Source organism: Notechis scutatus, chromosome 2 (assembly GCF_049901735.1).
Source record: "Notechis scutatus isolate UNSWTSFEM ecotype Mainland chromosome 2, rNotScu1.2, whole genome shotgun sequence".
Lineage (NCBI taxonomy): Eukaryota > Metazoa > Chordata > Lepidosauria > Squamata > Elapidae > Notechis > Notechis scutatus.
In genome coordinates, this window is record NC_142010.1 from 243,579,852 (window position 1) to 243,597,583 (window position 17,732).

Consider the following 17,732-nt stretch of genomic DNA (forward strand, 5'->3'; position numbering starts at 1 on the left):
GCAGGCAATGAGCAAATCACTTCTGAAATCTTGCCAAGAAAACTGCAGAAACTTGCAGGCAGAAAACTGCAGGAAATCTCCAGGAGTCAACACTGATTCAAAAGGGTACGGGACAATTTCAATTAGATTAATGTTGGCTCAGCTGTTGTCCTGATATTTGGGCCATTAGTGTCCAGCTTAGCACCTTAATGTGACACATTCCATAATTTTGTTATTAATATTTTTTATTTTTCTTTCTTTGCATCAACTTGATGTGTTTCCACCACTGCCAGTAGCCACTATTTTTATCAATGGCTACTGCTACATTAGTTAGCACCGTGAAAGATTGTTAGTCCAGAAACTGTGGAAAAGAAACCATGATCGCTACAGAGGGTAGCCAGAGAAGGAGAAACAGAAGAGATTGACATTTTTTAACTTTATTCCTCAACACCACTGACCAAAAAGCAACTCAAGATAGACACCATGGGAAGGTAAGTAGATCTAAGCATGAGCAGGAATATGAGATGTATATGCATGAATCTAGAGACAAACCGAAACTGAAGGAATGGCTTCATCTGGTTCAGTTTTTTCATGTCCATATGTAGGCTTTTAGAACTCTTTCAATTTTATAAGAAAAAACCAGGGTGCGTGCATATTATAAATTATGATCAGCTGGAATTAGGTAACTAGGAAACATGGCAAGGGGTTAGACATGCAGGAATGGTTCAATAAAAATAATAAGTTGGAAGGCCATCTCGGACAGGTGGTAGTCTAGCTTCATTTGAATCTTTTTAACAATCAAAAACCCAACACCTCAAATTAGTCTTACCATTAGGATGCATTTCTAAATATTCAACCATAATCTGCTTTACTATGATTTTAGATTATTATGTCTTGCAGTCAGCTCTTGGCATCCTTTACTATGATATCTCTTAAGGAACTTGAAAAATACAGTTATGTCCCCCATCTCTCTCTTTCTCTCTCTCTTACACACACACACACACACACACACACACACACACACACACACACACACGGACATAATTCTATTTTTATCTCTCTCTCTCCCTCTGTCCCCACCCTCTCTCTCTCCAATATTGTTGAATCATGCTCGGCCAAAGACTGACAAATGTTCCCAATTCTTTTGTAATATATAATTTCTAAAACAACTCCATCCTATCCTAAATCAAGCATTTTTTTTTCTTTTCCTCAGTGAAGAAATCTGCATTTTCCCTCAGTTCCTTTTCATTTTGGATTTTGTTTCTTTCTGCTGGTATCAGTAGTGCCTCCCAAGGCTGTATATCTGGAAAAAAAAATTATAGGGCAAACAAAAATTACAAATTCCAACAAGCAAAATAAAAAAAAAATGTAATAGGGACATAGAGCACTTATGCGTGCTCCCTTAGGGAACTCTTAAATATGGAGTGAGGGCCACAGAAGTTAAGTTAGAATTAAAATGGTGAGGCTTAAAGGCTGATACAACTGAATTGGGTAACATATTCCAGACTTTGACAACTTTGTTACAAAAATTGATTTTTTTTACAATTGAGTTTAGAGTGGTTTACATTTGATAAACATTCCCTCCATCTCATTGTCCAAGTGATCAATATAAAACATTGAAGAATCCTGAAGCCAAGATCATTTTCCAATTTCTTAATGCTTTTGGCCCCTGTGTTTCTTGCAAATGGAAAATGAGCATATCAGGGAAGAAGTCAAACAAGTCTAAATGAAGGCAAGATTGTGCCTTTGGTTGTGTCATTGTTTCTTGATTGAATTAGCCCCGAGAAAATTTAGATGAACATGTATTCCACAGTTTTCTCTTCTCTTTCAGGAACAATTTGATAGCAACTTTGGAAGGTTTTAGAACCTGCACCAAAGGATTTCAAGTGCAATCATTGGCCACAAAGCATCAGCATCTAGACATTATAATCTATTTATTTATGATACATAGCTTCCTGTAAAATACTCTGAAGGTTTTAATTGCACTTAATTGAATTTAAAAGCATTAATAAACATTAATACAAAAAAACACAAATCTGGACGATAAATCAGAACAGTACTGTACTAGCAATTCTGCCATATTCTTCACGCTTTCAACCTACAAACCTTTAAATATTTGAAACCATAGCATGGCTGACAAATATATCCAAAATGAAGGGTATTTCCTACTGCCAGTTTCTTTGACATTTAGGTACTCATTCATTGTTCTGGAACTAAAATATCATACATGTCTGTAGAAAGTGCATGACTGTCATGGCTTTGTCAGATCCTTGTTCAGAGGAGAGTTGGAACCAGGACCATCCAATCGGGAGTACACAGCCCTTTCTGAATGTGTGGAAAGTCCAGAGTCTGAGAACGAGGCAGTCCTAGGGCTGTCTGGCAGTGGAAGTGGGGGGACTGACCAGATGGAGAGCTGCCTGCAGGGCGCAGAACAACTGCAGAGAACCAGTAGAGATGATAGGCTCCAGACAACCTCTGATGAGGAACAGCTTTCTCCCCCACCCAATCCACAGGCAAGGAGAACAGATAAGAGAAAGGCAAACAGGAGGCTGGTGAGGCTGCTTGTGAGAAAGCAGCCCCACTTCTCTCCCAAGGGACAGTCGGAGAAGGGAGATTTAGATGTGTTCGTTGAGAAAACCTGCTTGTTTTGATGTACATCTTCCTGGCTTTCCCGAATCCTCTTTCTTGAACTTTGGATTGTGTTTTTGGACTCTGAACCTAAGACTCGTGGAGTTTGGACTTGGCTCTTGGAGTTCATACTCTTGGACTGTGCTTTGGTTGTTGGAACTCTGGGCTTGTAGGTATTATTACTTCCCCCTTGCCTCATGGGTCAGCTAGGATTTAGTTTGTGAATCCACCCAGACCGAGGGAAAAACTGAGGGCAGAGCTTCACTGGTACCATTGGTGGGTCATTTGTCACTGTGATAAGTGAGCAATAAACACACCCTATTTAACCTCTGCGTTGCCAACTTGGGTCAGAACAATGGTATTGAAGAAAAAGGCTTTGTTTGTTTTGGTCACAAAATACAAAAGTGAAGGCAAGATAGGGATACTCATATTGATACAGCCCACCAGGGGTGAAATTCAATCACCTCAGCCTGGCTCGGGAGAGTGGTAGGGATGATTTGAATTGGTAAAAAAATCATCCCTGGTTGCTATTACTATTATACCAAGCCATGCCCACAGCCACGCCCACAGAGACAGTAGGGGAATTTTTTTGAATTTCACCCCTTCAGCCCACCTCTATTGAAGACCTTCTGTAAACTCTAGGAAGCCCATAAAAAGGAGGGAACTTTCATTGAACCATCATATAGATTTTTTGACCATATTTTGCAGGCCCCTCTTCAGACCTGGACTAAGAAAAGATGAAGAGGAATTACTATGGTTCTCATTTCCAGCCCTCTCTAGAATTGGGAATCTTGACTGTGCAGGAACTTTGCTTGTTTAGGATTTCTGTCCCAAGAATAACTGTAATTGCCAAACAAAAAACAAAAAACCTCCACCTCTAACTTGCCAAAAAAAAGCCATTGCAGTCCTAGGCTGCATTAACAGAGGGATAGAATCACGATTACATGAAGTATTAACATCACTTTATAATGCTTTGGTAAGACCACACTTGGAATATTGCATACAGTTTTGGCAGCTACAATATACTGTAAAAAAAGATGTTAAGAAAGAGTACAGAGAAAAGAAACAAAGATGATTTAGGGAGCTGGAGGATAAAACATACGAAGAATGGTTGCATTCCAACTCTGTTATTCTCTTATTCTGCATTTGATTGCACACTACTCTCATTCAGAACATCACTTGTAACACCAGATGCCAGAGCAGTTAGGGCAGAATGCACAAATTTGATGTTGAATCTGGGTTAAACAACTCATATTATCATGTCCCAAAATTGCTGCTGCTGTTTCTTTAATTTGTATTTGATTACATGATTATGATCAGTTTTTATTCATCAAGGAGTAATACAGGGCAAAAACAAACCAAATGAATCATATTTTTGACTGGCTTCCTTGGAAATTCGAGTCCAGCCAGGAATTTAGGAATTATCCAAGTTATGTTGTGAGACGGTGATGATCATGATGGTAATGTTGATGATGTTGCAGTTACCAGTTTCCTTTCCAATCGTAGCATGGGAATTTGCCTGTAGATAATGGAAAATTAGTGGGAAGCAAAAGAGTTAAAGTATCCCAAACTTTCATGTATTGAAATGCCCCCACAACTCAAATGACACCCATATGCCTTCCTTTTTTTAAAGAAAAAGTGACCCCAGTTTATAAAGTTTGTTCCTATGTGATTAACCGTCTATAAACATTCAACATAGGCTATACTGCCTGTGCTTCTGAGCTATTGAGATGTAAACTACACATGTTGATTTGGAAGGCAGTCTCCAGGTTAAAAATCTTAACTTGCATAGGAGACTGTAAGAAAAAATGGAAAAACTGGACTTTGGAGAACTGAATCATGGAATGCTGCATGTGACTTAGGTGCAGAGCTCTATGTCTTCCCTCTTACTAAAAAGTGTTAGGTGAAAACCTTAATTAATCATAGCCATATCTAGAAGCACATTTCAAAGTTTCCATCTCCTTATGACCATTGGAATATTGAAGGTGGTGATTTGGAATATTGGAAGATGAAATAGTAAATCATAGGAATGAGCAAAATAAATGACAGAAATAAAAATAGATATAAGGCATTCATGCAAGTGTGCATGCTTGAGAGGGGGGAGGGAGAGGGAGGGAAAGAGGGAGAGGGAGAGGGGGAGAGGGGAGGGGAGGGGGAGGGAGAGGGGGAGAGGGAGGGGAGAGGGAGAGGGAGAGAGAGAGAGAGAGAGAGAGAGAGAGAGAGAGAGAGAGAGAGAGAGAGAGAGAGAGAGAGAGAGAGAGAGATGGGAAAGATCAAAAGCCCAATAAAATGAGGATTACAACTTTTGCTCTATGGCCATTGTTACTGGTGTGAATCTTCCCATATTGAACACTAAATCTGCAGATTCAGTCTAAGAAAGTTCCATCAAACATACTGATAAGTTTCCCAGTGATTAGAATCTCTGTGGTAAACTAATGACAAATGTGTATATATGATCAGGTAGGTATTGTTACAAATTCTACAGATGTAGACAAGTCACTGTGATTAGATCTGTATCAAACTGTTTTTAACAAGAGGTCTGTTTGTCCCCTGCCCAAATTTAACAAGGGGTTCCTGTGAGTCCTTCCAACCTACCTATGTGGCCAGTGCAGGTAGTCCTCAACTTACAATACTTCATTTAATGAGCCTTCAAAGTTACAATGGCACTGAAAAAAGTGAGTTATGACTTATTTCTAACACATATAACCATTGAGGCATCCTCATGGTCACATGATTAACTGTATTTTTTCATATATTGAGTTATTATAACTGTTTTAAAATATTGATTTTCTCTTTTTAGGGTGTGCGGTGGCTCAGTGGTTAAAGATACTGAGCTTCTCAGCTGGAAAACTGACAGCCTGGGTTCGTGACCTGAGTGCTACATGACGGGGTGAGCTCCCGTTACTTGCTCCAACTCCTGTCACCTAGCAGTTTAAAAGAATGCAAATGTGAGTAGATCAATAGGTACCACTTTGATTGGAAGGTAAACAGCATTCCATATGCCTCGCAGTGGTGGTATGCTACCGGTTCGGCCCGGTTCGACCAAACCAGTAGTTAAAAAAGCCAACGATCAGCTGAGAGGGGAAAAAAAATCCTCTGACAAACAGCTGAAAGGAAAAAGAAGAGAAAAGCACAGGATCAACCTCCCACCTGCCCTTGTGCTTTTGTCTTTTTTATCTTCTCAGCTGATTGGCGCTGCAGGTCTCAGCTGGTGTGGGGAAAGCTGTGCACCAGCATTAGGCAAGCCACGCCCACCAAGCCACACCCACCAAACCGGTGGTAAAACAATTTGAATGCCACCACTGATACCTCGGTGTATAATCATGCTGGCCACATGTCCACAGGAATACAGTTTAGGGATGAGAGAAATAATGTCGTGCATTTAGGCAGACCAAAACCAAATGCACGGTACAGAATAAGCAGAACCGGTCTCAGTGGTAGTGCCCATGAGAAGGAACTAGGAGTCTAGTCGACTCCTAGTGACCTCAGAATGCATCAGCATTGTACTGCAGCTGCCACAAAGGCAATGCAGTCCTCGGTTGCATCAACAGAGAGATGGCATCAAGATCAAAAGAAGTCATAGTACCACTTTATACTGCACTAGTGAGATCACACTTGGAATACTGCACCCGATTCGAGTCACTGAATTTAAATTTCGATGGAAATTTTGAAAAATGCTTGAGACCCTGGAAGAGTGCAGAGAAGAGCAACAAAGATGATAAGGGCTCTGGAGACTAAATAGTATAACGAATGGCTAAAGGGAATTAAGGGTCTAGAGCAGGGTTGTCCAACCTTGGCCTTGAAGCCTGGCGGACTTCAACTCCCAGAATTCCCGGGAATTCTGGGAGTTGAAGTCCGCCAGGCTTCAAGGGGCCAAGGTTGGACAGCCCTGGTCTAGAGGCTGAATGATCAATGACTAACAAACAGAAAGTTTATGGGAGACAATATAGCTGTCACAGGAAGAGGGCATTTAATTTATTCCCCATAGAAACTGAGGCCAGGACAAAAAGCAATGAGTTCATCAAAAGGAGAGCCAACCTGGAAATAAGGAGGAATTTTCTGATAATTAGAACAATTAATGAATGGAACAGCTTGCCTCCTGGAGTTGTAGGTGCTCCATCACTGGATATTTTTTTGAAAAAAAATATTGGATAGCCATTTCCCTAGGATGGTGAGGATAAGGTCTCCTACCTTGGACAGGGTTTTGACCTCCAAGGTCCTTTTCAACCCTATGATTCTATGAGTCTACCTTAAAATTAAAATTCCACCCTTGAGCTCCACCAACTAGACTTAAGTGCCAACAGTCTAATCACAGTTTTAATAATGGAAAAAAATTCACCAGAAAATGTTCTCTTAATCTGGCATCTAAGATTAATAAGAGTTCCACTTTGTTAAATTGATTATAATACAGTCACCCCGAATATAAAACATGCTGTTATATGCGGAAGAGATTTTATTCTTCCCAGGAGTTAAAAAGACCGTTCGAAGGTCATCTCAATTTCATAACTCATAACTCATAATATGGGGAAGTATAACTCACTGCTTCAATCATTTCTAGGGCTAATGTTAGAAACAAAATTACAAAATCTAATATCTCTTGCCTAATCTTTGCTGGCCGTTTCTGAAATGAAATAAATTTGGAGACTAAGAATATCTAAATCAGGGCTGTCCAACCTTGGCCCCTTGAAGCCTGGCGGACTTCAAGGGGCCAAGGTTGGACAGCCCTGATCTAAATGGATGATTTTTTGAAGCACGAGGGTGCTGTAACACACAGGAACAAGCATTAAAATAAGAACAAAGAACTGATGACTTCCCTATGCAGCAAAGCCATCAAAAGTTTGTGGGTTATTTCTGTGCTTGTTTATTTTAAAGGGGGATTTTTAAAAAATGATTATTACTGGAAAATTAGAACAGTTCTATGAAAGAAATACATGCTAGCTCTTTTTTTTTTAGTATTCTTTAATATTACATTTTATAGGACTTTCTAAATTTATAATTTAAACCCCATGGGTAGTACTACACTTACTCCTCAAAACGTGGGTTGCAAATTGATAGCTGTAGTTCCAGTAAATGCAAGTTCTATTATATAATTTCTGGCAGTCTTTTTCATATCTCATATTTCAATGAATATGTTGCCAGTTCATCTTGGATTAAAGTGTATTCATAGACAATATTCTGCAATCACTGGAAATTACAGGGAGTCCTGAACTTATGATTACAACTGGGACCAGAATTTTCATTGCTGTGCAAGTCACACCCACTTTTAGTTGCTTTTTGCCATGCTTTTTGCGAATTGTTGTTAAGTGAGTTGTTAAGTGAATTATGCAGTCATTAAGCAAATAGGGCTTCCCCCATTGACTTTGCTTGTCGGAATCCAACTGGGAAAGTGTCAAAGGGTAACTACAAACCACATGATCCCTAGGATGTTGCAGCTGCCAAAAAAAATTTGCTAGTTGCCAATTGCTTGAATGTTGATCATGTGACTGTGGACATGCAGTGCCAGTCATAGTTGCCTAGACCTGTTGTAAGTCATTTTTCTCAGTGTCATTGTAACTTCTAAGGGTCACTAACTGAATGGGTTGTAAGTTGACAACTATCTATATGCATTCATTCAACATGGCTTAATTCATTTCAATTAGGTCCAGACATTTCCTGTGATATTACCAAATATCACACATTATCAAACTTTCACCTGAAAGTCAAATATTCATGGCAAAAGAATGAAATAATCGTTACACAATTCACATCCCGTGATACTTTGTGACAAACACATACAGATGTCCCTAGGTCAGGGGTGTCAAACTGGGTTTCTTCGAGGGCCAGATCAGCATTGTACTTCTCTGTGGGCTGGCCAGGGGACGGGAGAGATGGGACAGATGCCTCCTGCAGCACTTTGCCGGCCAGAATGGGGGGGGGCATGTGCAGTAACCCATGCCCCGTTTTGGCCAGCAGGGTGCTGCAGGAGGCTGTCCCCGCAGGACAGATTTAAGCACCCTGCAGGCCAGTTCCAGCCCACGGGCCTTGAATTTGACACCCCTGGCCTAGATTATATAGGGTTTAAACTACAAGGATCACAAAACAGTGAAATTTCAGTGCCATAATTTGATTTCTTTGAAAAAAATAAAATAAAATAAAATCCCATAAATCAGTCCTGCCAGTGACATTTCCAAGCAACTTAACTTAAACCCATAATATACAGGTAGTCCTTGACTAACAGCCATTCATTTAGTGGCTGTTCAAAGTTACAACAGCATTAAAAAAGAGTAACTTATGACCATTTTTCACACTTACGGCCGTTGCAGCATCGTCCTGGTCATGTGATCAAAATTCAGACACTTGGAAACTGACTTATATTTATGATGGTTGAAGAGTCTTTGGAGTCATGTGATCTTTTGTGATCTTCTGTAAGCAAAGTCAATGGGGAAGCCAGATCCACTTAACAACCATGGTACTAACTTAACAACTGTGGTGATTCACTTAACAATTGTGGCAAGAAAGGTCTTAAATGGGGCAAAACTCACTTAACAAATGTTACACTTAGCAACAGAAATGTTGGGCTTAAAAGTGGTCATAAATTCAGGACTACCTGAATATACCTATATTATTTTACTTCTTAATTAGCAATTAGTTAGTAGGACAAGAAGTCATAAGAATATTTTCTGCCTTTTTGGCTAATCAGATAAATGAACGGATGAGGGAAATATCATGTACACTGATAATTAGAATGCATATTATATCTCTTCAGTATATCCAAACTCCTTTTTGCTCAGATTTAACAAAACAAGTATTGTAGAAAATAGTTGACATCTCCTGAGTGAAACCTACAATTAATTTTGACATAAATGCACCAAGATTAGGTTGCTTGTCACAAATAACAGGGATTTTTTTTAATTGTAAATTTGTTAGATACAAAAAGTAAGGAAGTTTTGCAAAGCAAAGGTTGAGGTTCTTCAATTCTCTATCTGGAAAGCAATTATAGAAACTAAATATTTAAAAAAAAAAAATATGTCAAGTTTTCCAAAAGGACTTGGCAGGCTATAGCAGAAAGCAGGAAGCTTGGTCTACTCAAACTCGTTTGTCAAAATTGTCAAAAACATACATGATTGTGTGAAAATTACATGTGAAAACTGACAGGAACAGAATCTTCAATAGCTGCATGGTTATGTAGGCAAAGCCAAAGTGTGTGTGTGCGCGTGCGCATTTGTGTGTGGTGAAAATACTACAAAATCAGCCCACTGCAATGTAATATCCTTTTCTCAACTTGAGCTCCATCCAGGTGTATAAATTTCAGCTGCAGCTAATATGTTCATTGTTGAAAATGCAGGGAGACAAAGTCACACATTCTGAAGATGCCAAGGTTGGAAAGATTTCCAACAGATGATCACATGAAAAGTGTGATTTTTGCTGCACATGTGGATAAGAACAGGTGAGGTTCTTGGGCTGTTAGCAGCCATAAACCCTTCCTACTAAATTCAGCAAATGAAGGACAAAACAACAGAAAGGACTGTCTTTATATTCTAGCATCGTCTCATTATTTGGACTTAATTGTTAATAAACAAGAATGGTTGCTATGTAAGTTTCTGGTTGCTATAATTCCTTCACTCCACATAAAGATTACTTTTGCTTCATTCCTTGTCTACAGAGTATGGGACACCAAGACAGGTCAGATTTCACTGAAGAAATTTGACACTTTCATTCTCAACGGGATATCATTTTCCATTGTCTCTGTCAGTTGACTCTGTTTACAATCAGGGACTGCTTTTGTGTTTTTAAAGCAATGCCACAGATTCACAAAATGGTTGTGATGGTGGGCCAGCAAAAGCAACCATTAGCTCAAAGGCAAAAAGGTGAGAATTCTGTTAACCACAACTTCTTTGGATACTTTCCAGGCACTCTTAGGAAAAAAAGATTGAGTTATAACCATCTACTTGGTTTTTTTTAAAAAATGTTCAAAGAATGATATATATGTAAATAAATATATTTAGGCTTCTGTTTTGCTTTGAGGTATGCTTTGTTTGTTTGTTTATAAAGCAAAATGTTAAAACAGATTTGAGTCAAATCAAGAAACCTGGTTGCCACCATAGGAGAGCCTATTAAAACTTGCTGCAACCAACTTGCCATGGCCAACTCACCATGGGATATGACATGACCACCTCATGGTGAGACAACTTGTCGCAGGACAGTGTTGTGCTAATATCAAAGAAATAAATGGAATAAATCACTGAAGAAAGGATGCAAAAGGAGGGATAAAGAAAAATGTAAATGACAAAAAAATTAAATATTTTTAGATTATTTTAAATAATTAAATTCAATTCTTGAATTGTCCCATGGCGAGTTGGCCATGGTGAGTTGCCCCATTCCTCAATAGGAGGCATCTTTGGGTAGACTGATTTCCAGACTTCCAGGTTTATTAAGTCTAACTTTGGACTTTGTTGTTAAAATGATGAAGAAATTTAAAAAGTGGACAAAGGGAGTTTGTGATGCATTATAACATACCTGTGCCAAGATTCAATTTGAAGTGACTATTTGAAGGTAATTTCACAAATCATTCCTTTATGTCAACTCTCCTAATTCTAATCAAAAGGGGGCATCAGTTTGAAATGTTAAATGAAACAGCCTAGGTCTAATTCAATATTCCTTTGACAATGTACAAACAGCACCTTTTTCCAAATTGATGATTTAAATCTGATTGATTTCATGTTTCAAATCAACCATTCAGATTGAATTGATTCAGTAATCTGAATCGAATTAATGATGCAAATAACCTTTGGGGTGATTTGCATATATTTATGATATCTGCATGTAGTACAGTTACACAGGTTTTGGCTGCAACATCTACAGGGATATCAAAGTCAAGAGGGCAGATTCAACTATTGGATTGAAGTCCCCCAGACCTTTTCTTTTTCTACATACCTCAATATTCCACATGTGCACAAAGCTGTGGATTTCATGGCTCTGACTGCCTTCTTGACTTTTTCCAGCCTTTCTGTAGACACCCTTCGCTTCAGAATCTTATGAACTTCTTGAGGTTGAATGTGCGGTAAGAAAAATTCTTGGCTGGAGAACCCTTTTGTATGTTTTCACTGATTGTGTCTCAAAATTTCTATTGTAGAATTTACCTGCTCATTGGCAGAGATAGAGGGGGGGAAATCTACTATTTTACATTAGCCTTTATTTTGGATTCAAGCATAATAAATTCATTATGCATATAAGCATCATCCAAATTTCTTCCCTATTCTTCTCTTGAACAAGAGGATTAGGGCTGCATGCTTCTATTTGGAGCCCTAAGTATTTTGCTGTATAAAACTCTTTTTTTAAAGAAAAAATGTTTGATAAGACTCATCCCCATGCATTGGAATACTATGTAAGAGGGCCATGCAGCCTCACTTTGTCTCTCCTGGCCCCCTTTTTTAATGCCTAGTGACCTGTCCAATCACCTCTGGAAATTCAGAGTGTGTTTCCAAGGTAATCCCTCTATGGATTATGCTTCTAAAAACCTACTTCAAACAAGAGCGATGTGACATGTTTCATATTATCAGTAATGGTGGGGATACAAAACTACCTTTATGCAGTCTCTCGTCACTTTGAGAGCAGACAATTAAGCCCTCTTATTCTGAATGAGCATGCAACATCTTATGGCCTGAATGTCATTCAAGAACTAAAGTAGTAAACCTTCAGTCTCCAACTCCTCATTATAGATGAGAAGAAGGATCACAACACACAAGGCTGCCAGGCTGCCTACTTGTTTCCACAGTTAACTGTCCACCATAGAGTTTGGATACATATGGCTTTGCAAGATTGTCCCTCAAATGGGTGGACAGAGAAATTTAATCGTACACTTCTCCAAACTTCATTGAAGGAACATGAAATTCTCCAATCATTTCTGAAAATAAAGATTCCCTTTTAATGACATCAAGAATACTCCTATTGGAAAAACTCAATACGAGGGCATGTTTCCTTGTAATATAACAGGGAAGCCGGGAAGTGGCAGGATGGTGAGGATAGATGAAAAGAACAACAGGACACTGATCCAAACACATAGAAAATTCTGATGAAATTCTCTTCTCCTTCTAGAAATAAAATAGTTTCTAAAGCAAACCTCTTTCACCAAAAGGATGAAAAATTGCTTTTTGAAAAAATAGTGCAGATGAATCAGCAATCTTCAGAAATACTGGAAGTTCTCAATCCAGAGGCTAACAAGACTCATACTATGGATTCTGTGTATACTTGTAGAAGAACAAGCTAGCCTGGAAGGTGGGGCTAAACATATCAATAGTTTGAAAGTATTGCTTTGCCATAACATACCCAAGTCCAGCTCCCTGTGAATTTAATTGACCCTTATTTAGAATAGAATAGAATAGAATAGAATAGAATAGAATAACAGAGTTGGAACGGACCTTGGAGGTCTTCTAATCCAACCCTCTGCTTAGGCAGGAAACCCTATACCACTTCAGACAAATGGTCATCCGATCTCTTCTTAAAAACTTCCAGTGTTGGAGCATTCACAACTTCTGGAGGCAAGTTGTTCCATTGATTAATTGTTCTGTCTGGAAATTTCTTCTCAGTTCTAGGTTGCTTCTCTCCTTGATTTAGCACCAATTTAGTTTTGACTGCTAGTTGACTAGATTTTTTTATATAGAGATAACAATAATAAACTCTTCTGTGATTTGAATTCAATGAATGCTTCCAATTATTCGCACCTGACAATAGTGGCCTCTTTGCATTGGATCAAAATAGATGTCTGGATTAAGTCTGACTTAAATATTCATTTAGGCTTAGAAGCAAAGCAATTGGACTTGTCAAGTCAAGGCACTGGCCTGAATTGAGGAGCCACCCCAAAGAGACACTTCAAGATACAACAAAGATGTTTTGCATAATTTCAATCTGAACCTGATTAGTACTGAATTCTGGTTCCAGTGAGGAAATAAGTATTTATCTAAACTTGAACCTACCCATGTTAATTAACACAGTCAGTTCCCCTCTTGTGTCATTGACTCCCTTATGAATGAACCTACCTAGGAGCCTTGAGTGTAAATATGTTAGCATTGTGAGGATATGGTTGGCGTTTGTACTGAATTACAAAAGTAGTTTGGCTTCATACCAGGCTGAATCTGCATATGTCCTGTTCTACAGAAAATGTCAATTCTCCTACTTGCTAGAAGTGAAGTGTTTGTCCTAGGATCTAAGTTAAATGTAGCAATACATTTAACTTTGATCATCAGTAATTCCTTGAAATCTCTCTTTTCTCACATATCACTTTCCTTCTGATTATGGACAGAACAAACTTGGAATGAAGGTTTGTATCATATCATTCAGCTACAATTCTATGTGTAATTTTCATAGATGAAAAATTCTTGTGACAAAATAATTTGTATGCCTTTAAGTATGGCTGTGTTGCTTCACATAATCTGTTTTTTTTTTTTAACTTTCTGAAGTTCCACAGGAAGATAACATTTACTGTAGATCAACTGCATTATTAAGTATTGGGGGGAGTCAATTCTAGAAACAGTTATGAATTATCTCTGCAAAGATACTTCACATTGTTTTTTAAACTTTCCTCTGAAATTTGAAAATAAAAAATAAAAAAATATCCCAAAATTTATTTTTTTACCAATTTTTCTGAATGAACTGGTACATTTAAAGCAGAGCTGGGTAGGAGGTAAGTCAAATTTTATTGGTAGCTCTCAAAACAATGCCAAACTTTTCAATAATTAAATTGGAGAAAAGTTTTGAGGGAAAACAAGCTCTATTTTGTTTTTGTATGTGAATATCTGCATTTGTATATGAACACCATGTTCCTGTTTGAACATGTAATCAGAAGTCTCCTTATTCTGAATAGTAATAGCACTTAGACTTATATACCACTTCACAGTGGTTTACAGCTCACTCTAAGTGATTTACATAGTCAGTTTATTGCTCCCAACAATCTGAGTCCTCATTTTACCAACCTCAGAAGGAAGAAACAGTCAACCTTCAGCCCGTGAGGATTGAACTGTTGGCAGTGAGCTGAATTAGACTGCAATACTGCATTCTAACCACTGCACCACCACAGTTCCTATGAATAACAAAAGGATGTCTCATCACGATCTGCCAAGCCATATTTCATGGCCACATGTGAGGGATAGCTTTAAAAAGTCAAGAGGGTAGTTATTTCTATGGTCACCCTCTTGACTTTTTGATACCACCACAGATTGCCAATGAAATGTGGCAATCCCAGACTATTTGCTTTCTGATGAACACTGCTCCACTTTGAAGTGGTCCATAGGAATGTAGCTCTTCAACTCAATCATGAACTGAGACAAGACCTATATGTCTCAAACAGTAGGAGTTCAGTGCTCTCCAGAAGTCATCTAGCTAAGCAAGTGACCTTTCTATTCTGCTGGATGAACTAGGGGCACAACCTAACTTTGCAGGCCACTCCCACAGAGGCCGCTTCATTTGAATATCCAAAAAGAGCATCTGTAACTCTATTGGAGAATGACCTTGGGGCACAAGAGCTGCAGCCAGGAGACTAGCCAGGTAAGAAGCAGCTGAGCTTTAGTAATAATGTGGGCATGACAAATGTCTCAGAAATAGCCTCCCTGGTTTCTTGGGCTGTAAACCTAATGGTGGACAACGGTACTTTTAGATTTGCAAGATTCTGTTAATGAAACTTGTAAGAAAAGTAAAGCAGAATGAGTTCATCCAGCCATACATCCTGTCTGGCATTGCTAACATGGCTGACAGCAACACATCATTTTAAAGTTCTGCATAGTTCTCATATTTTATACACTCAGTTTGGATTCTGGTGGAGGGGAAAAAAGAGATTCTATAGGCTGAGAATTTTCCCCATCCACTGTAAATTATTTTGCTGCATCACTAAGTGGATATGTGTCTTAAATAAAATTAACATTTATCAGCACTGAAAGTTATCAAAACAAGGTTGATTTTATCAAAATGGCCCCAGCATGTCATTATGTCATTTCTTGTCACATGTTTTGTAAAGGCCGTTGAGCAAATGCGCCAAATGAACTGAAAAGTGCAAACTCGTCCATTTCAAAATGATGTAACCCATCATTGAAAAGGCAAAATGCTGTTGCTCCCAAGACATTCCCATGACATGTTTGTCATCCAGGCAAATTTTAAATGGTTGAATTGCTATAACCCAAAATGATGCTAATGTTAACGTGCTATAACTTAATAGCCCTCAGAAAGGTCCTTATGCTTGGTGGAGAATATTTTAACTGAAGTCAAGAGGCTAGAGTAAATTCAGATAGCTATCTTAGTAATCCCAAGTGGTGTATGGCACAATTTAAAGATGTGTCTTACTCAAAAGCTTTTAGAGCTGTGTAGATGTTTGAAAGGAGATGCTTCCCTTTGGTGACAATTTGAGAGTTTTCTTTAGGAGCTGTTTCATGAGGCAATGCAGATTCTCTTCTAAGAGGGAAGTGGCCTTTCTGCTTTGCTTCATCTGCCTTTCCATGTAATGTAGGCTCATCTTTTGCAGCTAAAACAAGGTACAATCATGGGACACCTTAAGCTTATGCCACATGTAATTTTTGCGAGCGCATTGATCGTATTGGATTTTTCATCCTCAAGAATGGGTTTTATTATGTGATTGTTTGTTTTCCAAGCAACCAGAATAAAGTGCAAGTTTAACTGAACATAGATTATTTGGTAAATGCTTTAGCTGCATTAAGTTGCATTGTAGCTTTTCTTCTTATTATACAGACATGCATTGGTGTCCCTCATAATTGTGCTTGGCATGTTATAGTTACTAATGTTCATTCGACTGTCTGATGCTATTGGGCATCATTTTGTGCAAATAAAATCAGCTAATGACATTTTCCTAAAAACAGTCCCAGTAATTTATGATGGTTGGCCAGGCCAAGAAATGCTTGATTTTCCTTACAGAAGCTATCTAAAGGAATATCCAGCTCAAGTTTCCTTTAAGGAAGAAAAGGATATCATGGCCAAAGAAGACAAGGGCCTTTGAAAGTGCTGGCTGATGGTTAGAATATAACAAAAGTGTAAATGGCACATTTAAAAATCAGTACGTGTTTCTGAATCTGTTGACTTAATACTAAAGAGAGAAAAACCCCTTGCCTATTTTCTCATTGAAATTGAAGGGTTGTTTGTTTGTTGTATTATATTTCACAGGACAAGAGATTTCCCTTGGATCTGGGTGAGTATAACAGTGGCTTTTTGGACTTCATTATTAGGTGATATAAAGCATTTGTAAATGTCCTGTTTTTTTTATTCTACAGTCATTATACGCATCGGTAGCCCATGGCTTCTTTGGTTCAGTTATAGGCTAAGAAAAGAATTATTTCTGTCCCCTTCCCCTCCCCTTAAAAATAACAATAAGAGGTTGAAGCAGCCAGGAAATCTTTAGGATGATGGGAAGACAGGTAACAGAAAATGCCATCAACAGTGGTCGCGCACTCTTTGTCACCTGCCTCAATAAAGGGAGTTCAAATACACATCAAATGGAGTACTTGACATGTATCTTATGACATTCTTTTGAGGAGAACAGAAGCCTCTTTGGCAGAAGAAAAGTCTGAAAAATTAGATGGTGGATATTGCCGTGGCATTATATTCCATGGTGGTGTGAATATGTAACACAGGATCAGAAGGTTTTAAGTTCCAAAGACTGCAAGGATCATACTGAAAGAACACATTTAGATAATTGCTCCTTTCCTGTCTCCACCTTCTCCTTTGCTTCCCCCTCCCCTGCCAAGAAGTGGGTTTTTTTTTATTCTTTCCTGTGGGAGATAAAACACTACTTTGTGTCCCCATCTCACATGCCACACCATCCTCATTAGCCATTTGCAATATACAAGTCATCTTGCTACAGACGTCTCACTTATCATCTTAACAAATGGTTTGCTACGGTTAACAAATGTTTGCCGTATTTCATAAATGAATTCATACAACGCCACAAGATAAACAAATGATGACAATGACAGTGCTCACAAAACATGGAATTTCGGTCTGATTTTTTTTTTCTATACTAATCTGAGCCTGAAATTTAAATTGAAGTGCACAGGCACAGAGTGCTTGATCAGATTCCCTTTGTATATTTAACCTAAGAATGATTTTCCATTTCCCTTTAAATCAGTACCCAGGCAAGTTTCATAAAGAGG

General features: G+C 38.5%; 1 protein-coding gene across 1 annotated transcript in view; it reads right to left on the reverse strand.

The window, feature by feature from the left end:
- Positions 1-1,074: 1,074 nt before the first annotated feature.
- ISL1 (ISL LIM homeobox 1) overlaps positions 1,075-17,732 on the reverse strand; it is an 81,280-nt gene continuing 64,622 nt past the window's right edge. The window contains exon 7 of the transcript XR_015748244.1: positions 1,075-4,126. The gene's annotated coding sequence lies outside the window, so the exon portion shown is untranslated. The remainder of the gene's footprint in view (positions 4,127-17,732) is intronic.